Consider the following 7,724-nt stretch of genomic DNA (forward strand, 5'->3'; position numbering starts at 1 on the left):
TTCAATAAGAAATTAATGTTGTATGACAAATTAACATAACATGAAAAATGCATCAGCGAAAAGAAATATAGTGAACATCAAGCAACCGAGTTTTATAGTTAGGTTATGCATGTGACTACAAGAAACATGAAGTAACTTTCAGAGAACCAACACACAAAATTACAAAAACTGATAGCCTATGGGCTGTGGTAAATACACCATCTGAAAATGCCTAGGGACAACACTGCTATGCATGGTGCACCACTTGGAAGGAAAGAAATGCGAGAATCATCAAAAATAAACAAACAACACCGGCCCATGCTCTATGTAGGACGTTAGCTGGGAGTAATAGGATCACCTGCTTGATCCACAGGCCATTAGAACCTGATTAGGCTTTTCAGGCATGGTTTAGTTTTTCCCGTGCGCCATCTCGGCACTTGGGCTAAGCCCTGGTTGTAGCTGTATCTGACTGCTCTGCTCTTGTATTTCTACCCCTACTATTTCAATGAAAAGCTGCTGCGCAGCTTTTTCATAAAAAAAAGGTAGGTTAGGATTGTCCAAGGCATAGCCTCACCTCATGCCTTAGTGCTTAATAGTTGGGGCAGGGGTAAGGTGCCTCGCCTCTTCTTTACTGCCTTAAAAACCATGGTCAATTGGGTGTGTGCATTGCTTAATAAGTTCCCTGATCTTATATTTGGTGGTACATACAACAAAACAGAGGGAATCAGGGATATACGAAAACAGTCGTCCACAATAGACGGGTGTTCCAATTCAAGTCACTGCTAATGGAGCGAGAACAATTTGAAGAATGCACACTAATAAACTAGTATACTAAATCTTCATAACTTTCGGAAGCAATGTCTTTTGGCAAATTGGCATTCGATAACCTAGAGAACAGTCTATATACAACAGCAACCAAGCATAATATTTTCTGAAAAATCAAGTATAAGTTCTGAAATATTAACAACTTAAGTTTCCACAATCAAATTTATATCAGGTGCAACTAATATAAATGAATTGTTGAAGGCCATGATGAACACCAACACAGATCTTATTGATGATAACAGAGGTATCAGCAGTACAATCAATGGAGTCACAAGACATCAGTACAGGGTGAAAAAATTAAGGTGAAATACTATTAGTAGACCGTTTGAAAACAATCGTACCTCCCCGTTCATGCGAATCAGCACGTCACCAGGTTCCAGATGTTTGTCTGCAGGTCCATCTGGCACCTGCAATAACAGAATTACGCAGTTTCCGTATGAGATAGAAAGGTTATATTTCTTTACGGAGGGAGTACAATGGAAGAAGCAACAAGCTGAGCGTAAAAGAAAACATGTTTAGGAATAACAAAACTAAGAAGCAAACATTACCAAAGAATCAACAACCAGCATTCCAGTCTCCCCTGCTGGAGAAACAAGTCGTACCGCCTGTCCTAGCAGAAATTTCAAGGTGCAATTAATCATGTAGCACACAGAGCCGTCAAAAGACAAGATATACATCTTTCTCCAAACTAGAAAACGGAGCACAGGAGGATCATACCTGCTCGGTTTCATTCCTGAGTCCAAGACGTCGAGTTTCTTCGAAACCTTTGTGTTGAAAAGTCACCTTTGAAAAGGACAGAATAAAAAATGGATCATGGATGATCTGAGTTCCCAAACAATAGATAAAACAATTACTCCCCCCATCCAAAAATGTAGGTTTCCATGGGATGCGTGCCATTAACCTTCAGTAATTAGCTCTCCAAAATAGAAAACTAAAACGGTAGCATCTAACAGAACAAAAGGATCATCAGACAGAATGCACACCTGAAGTGTACCACGAGGAATATAAGCAGATTCTGGCTTGCTGCCAAGTGGGTCCCAACAGCCACGTATCAGATTGAGTGTTCTAACTACTTGGAACAATTTAGGCAGATAATGTTAGCTAAGAGGGCCCCAAACAATTAATGGATTAAGTAGGAGATGATGATCTGGTTTCTATGATCCCAGAACATTTATGTTCTTCCTGTACTTAGAGCATGAGGAAGTACTATATTAGTGTTGATACATAAGCAACCAGGGCCGGGCGGACAAAATCCGGGGCCCTGTGCGAAACTAAAAGATGGGGCCCTAAGTCACTAAAAAATGAACTACGAGCAATTATAATGTATATATGTGAAGCAAGTTTTTTATAATGTATATAATATAATGTCTTACAAAACAATAGGACGTATAAAAAATCATACCTGCTATTCAATTCCCAGTTGCTATTTATTTGAAAAACTTCAGTGATATCCTCGTAATCTCTAATGAAATCTTCAATGATATCCTCGTAATCTCTAATGAAGACACGAAGTAACGATCTCTGTCAAAAATTAATTCGAAAATTAGGAATTATGAGTAGGAATAGAAGTTAATCGAAAAAAGGACTCGCTAAGCACCTGGAGGCTGGGTTCAGTCACAGATCGATTCGACGATGCAACGAGCCAACGAGTATGAAATATGGGAGAGGAAGCAGGAACAGGAAGGTCCGATGAGGCGAAGGCGATGAGACGATCCCTGGATCCCGTTTCAGTACCATCGCCGACTCGCCGGGTCGCCGACGCGATGGTTTCGCGATCGAGAACAGGGGCCTGATCGAGGGTTCGAGACGACGGTTTCGCCGGGTCGTCATTTTTCTTTAGGCACGATCTGTTTCCATCTCACGAGATCTGTTTTTCCATCTTACTCACGATCAGGAGCCTTGGGTGATCAATGCGGTCCACTGGCAAGGCGCACGCGCTGGTGATCGATGCGGTAGTCTGTAGAGCCGAGCGTAGTGCTCGATGGCCAAAAGACATAGGCCCAGCTCCAACGCCTCGCAGCCCAGTGTGGCCTTGATATAGGTTTTTTCTTTAAAAATTACTAGGCCTACATATAAAATTTGGGGCCCCCAAAATTATGGGCCCTGTGCGGGCCGCACACTTGACACAACAGTGGGCCCGGCCCTGAAGCAACTTACACGGTCTAATGAAAGGTAGAAGGCCGGAGCACTGGAAGTAGTGCCTCCTGCATTCAGTGCAACAACTCTTCCTTGGCAATCAACAACAGGGGAACCACTAGAGCCACCTTTAGTACCAGATGCAGCCTAAAGAACAAAAAATATTTTAACTTATGAGCACTCGCAGAGGAGCAAATCACCAAACACTATTTTAGATGCATTGGCATCACCGATTGGAACAAAAAAATACAGAATATTGGATAGCTGAAAAGAATTACCTGTATGTAGAATGTATTGAAATCGTTGTAACCATCCCTTTTATAGTAGAAAAGTAAAACAAGATTAGGACTTCGAATTTATGCAGCAATACATAATGATCCATGGATTGAATATACAAGCTTTGGTCATGTAAAGGAAGGCATACTTTGTGTAGTTCGGTGCTTCTCTGTCAAGTCGAGCCAATGTTCCCGGCAAGATTGAAACCTGTATCCAGTCAACATGAATCAACATGCAACCCAGTCTATTGGATAACTCTCTTGTAAGGGATGACATCTCCAATATGCATGTAACTCTATGGGGCAGGACCTTTTCGCCGCTGTCATTACCGACAACCCGAATTTCCAGCCCCATAGATGCTGCTTCAGGTGTTACAGGGATCTCCTCGTACTTGAGGTACTTTATGGCAGCTGGATCAGGGCATGGCCAACGCTCCAGCGTGGACCGCTGCTCCGCAGGTCCACGTCGGAGGAGCAGCCACCGTGGAGAAGAAAGGTAAAAAGACGGGCGCTTGCAGAGCCGGACGAGCTCTTGCAGAAGAACCAGCTTCTTCGCTCCAAAAGTGCGTACAAAAGTAGAAAAGAAGAAAAGTAAGAGAGAGAACTAGAGAGGAGCACGCAGTGGAGATGAGGAAAGTCCGTGGGGGGAGAGAGAAGATATGAAGTTGATTATGTCGTGTGTGGGCCTAATGGGGCAGCTATGCATTGGGTTATTTGCTAGGCTAGGTAGTGCCTGAACCGTATTTTGCTTTGATGGAGCGTGAGGCACCGGGAAGGTGATGCTTCCTTTGTACATGCCCTCATAGCGAAAAAACCCAAAATCGTGTACCTGTTTAGAGAAGAGTGGGGGAGCTTGGATTAAAACAGGGTCCTTAGCAAAACTGATTAAAATACGCCATGAGCAACGGAATAAGCTAGCAGAAACGAATGGAATCAAATAGTAAAACAAAAACTCTCACAGGATCTCTGTAGATGGCGTACACGGGTATCTCCTCCCTGTTCACAAAGATTGCCTCCGCGACCACAGGCCCAGGCCCGACGACGTGGCGGTTGGTGAGGATGATGCCGCGGGACTTGTCGACGACGAAGCCCGTGGCATGGCTGCTTCCCGCGACCCCGGTGTCGAAGGCGCGCGGCGCCGTGGCGTGGAGGACGACGACGGCGGGCACCACGCAGGAGAGCGCGCGGCGCCAGTCCTCCGCCGTCTCCGAGGACACGGTCTCCATCGCCAGCTCGCCGCCAACCTCCTCTGTCACAGTAAGGAATGGGATTCAACAATAATTTGGCTACAACGGAGAAGGGAGCTATTACGATCTCCTCTCCTCAATCCTCATACGCAAGCTACACACTATTACGATCTCAGCTTTACAATGCTCTGCTGCAATTAGATAACCTGCTGATCAGCAGCAGACGGGGAAAGGGGGCTCGACGACGGAGAACACAACGACTCCCCTCCAGCTGCCGCGGCGCGCGCCTCCAGCAGCCGTCGCCGCTCCCCTCTAGCCGGCCGCTTCCAGTCAGCCGCGTGTGAGGCCCGGGTAGTTGAGATGAATTTCTCACGTATGAGTATGAAGGGAAGTTAGGCAACGATCAGCAAGCAGATGCCGCGAAATTATTGACATAGATGCCCCGAATTGGTTGGGTTTGGTGTAGAGGATTAACCCTAGAGCCTAACTAGAGTAGCTAAAATGAGTGCGGCATTTTGGTGTCCAGACTCATCTGCACCTGATCAGAAACAAAACAAAAGAAATACTCGAAAAGTTCAAAAATTCCAATTTTTTTTTATGGTAGATAAATTGATGCATGACCGAATTTTTCTTTTTTGTCGAGAGATGCTTAGACGTCCAAATGAGTTGAAAATTGGAGCGGACCTCACGCATACATTTATCCATCACACAAAAAATGGATTTTTTTGAATTTTTCTAGTATTGTTTTGATTTTTTTGTCAGCGGGCGTGCAGCTGAGCCTGGTGTAACGCCCCGAGGCCGAGGTGCTAGGTGTCTTCCAGTTATTTGCTGTTGTTGCCTTATCATTCGCTTGCATGTTGCATCTTGTTATGTCATCATGTGCATTGCATCATCATGTTTTAAAACTTGCATTAGTCCGGGTCTCCCAGTTCCGTCCTTTGTCCGTTCCGAGTCCAGACACACTTGCACGCGCCCGAGGCACGTCCGAAATATTATTTTATAAGTGACCGGAAAATGTTCTCGGAATGGGATGAAAGTCGGCGTGCGGTGTTGTTTTGTTGTTAGTAGACCGCCTGCCAAGTTTCATCGCGTTCGGAGTCCGTTTGACGCCCAACGGATAACTATAGCGGCAATATAGCCGGTCTAACGTCGGACGTTTTCGGTCTCTGGAAATAGATGTCGGACCCTCTCTCTCTCTTCTCCCCCTTGCAGTCTCGCCACAGCCCACCTAGTCCATCCTCCTTCCCCTCTTCGCTTCCGGAGTTGTCCGATGCGACCGCACGGTCCGAAACCCTCTCTGCATAGTGCATCGAACCCCTCACGTGCGCGTCCGAAATTGTCCCGGACCCGACCCGAGCAGTCGTCACCGTTGGATTCGGATATCCCCAAACATCTACAAAACGTCACCGTTTTTCTTATTTGGTCTTCCTAGCTATTTTATTCACGATCGTTCGATTGCGATCGGAGGGACGATATACCCCTAAGTCTAACCCACCTACTATATATAGCTAGTCTAACCCTAGACCAAATCCCAAATTTCTAGGGATCCATCCCACCGCCGCCACTCTCTTCATCGGATCCCACACCGAACCAGCAGCATCCCCTCCCGATCCAAAATTCCTCCCAGTCTCGCTTTCCCCAACGAGCCAATCACCACAGCCCCGCCTGACCAACCCCTCGTCCCCGTACGCCGTCCTCCTTCGTGCCCGATCTGGACGCCCGAAGCTCCCGCGCGCTTCCCTGCCCGAGTCGCCAGGCCAGACTCCCTCGCCCTCCTCCCTTGCTCTCCCTTTCTTCCTCCTTTTCTCTCTCTCACTTCCCGATCTCTCTCTGTTTTGAGCAGAGCACTCCGCCGCCAAGGACGCCAAGTCTCACCCCGTGCTCGGCATGTCTTGAGCCACCCGATGTCTTCCTCCTCGTCGACGCTGCTCCGGCGAGCAGTACCAGGAACTCCGCCTCCTCGCCAAAACCGCGCCTCCACCTCTCCCCTGCGTCTAGGTCGCCGTCCGTGCGGAAGGCCGCACCAAGTCCCTCACTGGAGCTGCTCTGTTTCTTGCCCGAACCCGCAGGAGCCCGAGCTCCCTCCTCCTCTTCCCCGTGCCCGCAGCAGCAGAGCAGGATCAAGCCCCATCGCCCTCCTCTCCTTCGCACGCACCTTCGCTCGACTCCGCCGCCCTCCGTCTCCGTTGTAACGTCGCCGGACCAGCAGCTCTGTCGCACCGGCCATGGTCCTCCACGGTGGCCGCCCGAACCTGAAGCCCCATCTCTGCCTCGCTCCACGCCTCGCCTCTGTCAGCAATCACAAGAGATCGTCGTGGCCCCGGAGCTCCTCTGTTTCCATCCCCGACCTGCCTCGGTCCACTGGGATTCCATTCCCGTCCTCCTCTGCGCCGGATACGGCAAGCACCGGCCGGATCTTGCGCCGCCGCAAGCCCAGCTGCCGCCGCGCCTGTCCCCTGCTCGTTTTCTTCAGAAACGCACGGCGCACCCGCAGTCAGCGCCTTCGCTGCGCCCGCGTTGACCTGAGCCGCTGCGTCGGCTTGCCTCCCCTCCAGCGCTGAGGCCCAGGCCTCTCCGGCCAGATCTGCCAGCCCAGCCGGCCCATCTTCTCCTCTGGGCCCGGTGAGGTGAGGACGCGCCCAGCCTCCCCTGTGCACTGTTAGGCTTGTCCCAGATTCGGCCCACGCCATGTTTTTTTTCCGTTCTGCTAATTTGCCCATTTATCCAGAGACTGCAGTTTTTTCAGAAAACCCCTTTAGGTTCATGCATATAATAACTCCACAACCGTGCATCGGATCTAAATAAATTATATATGAAACTTGCTTAGAATTTCATCTAGTTTCATAATATGCAACTTTCATCTATGTTTGAAATGTTTTAAATGTTGTTTGAGTAAATCTGCTCCTATGTCATGCTAAAATGGTTTAATTCATAACTAAATAACCGTAACTCGGAATTTAATAAATTTTATATGTAAATGGGGTAGAAAAATGCCTAGTTTAACATGATGCACTCACCTAGCATGTTTAACAACTCTAAAATTATGTTTAGGGAAGAACAGTACCAAACCTAATATATGCACATGAGGAGTTTCCGGACTTGTTGTTTTGTGGTTCCGGCCTCATTTAAACTTGCCTAGTTAGATAGTTTCATTATGTTTCACCTCTTGCCATGCTAACAACATTTAATATTGTTGGGTACATAAACGAGATCGAACTAAATAATTGATGTGGTGTTCCGTCAATATGCAACCCGTTGCATATTGTGCTCCACTTAATTTGTAGGTTTGCTTGTGCACTTTGCCATGCCATGCCTCTTTAAA

At 47.7% G+C, this 7,724-nt stretch overlaps 1 pseudogene; it reads right to left on the bottom strand.

Annotated features, from left to right (window-relative positions):
* The window catches only part of LOC123129451 (protease Do-like 7), a 31,460-nt pseudogene extending 24,368 nt beyond the window's left edge, over positions 1-7,092 (bottom strand).
* Between the last annotated feature and the right edge of the window lie 632 nt (positions 7,093-7,724).

Source organism: Triticum aestivum, chromosome 6A, assembly GCF_018294505.1.
Source record: "Triticum aestivum cultivar Chinese Spring chromosome 6A, IWGSC CS RefSeq v2.1, whole genome shotgun sequence".
NCBI lineage: Eukaryota > Viridiplantae > Streptophyta > Magnoliopsida > Poales > Poaceae > Triticum > Triticum aestivum.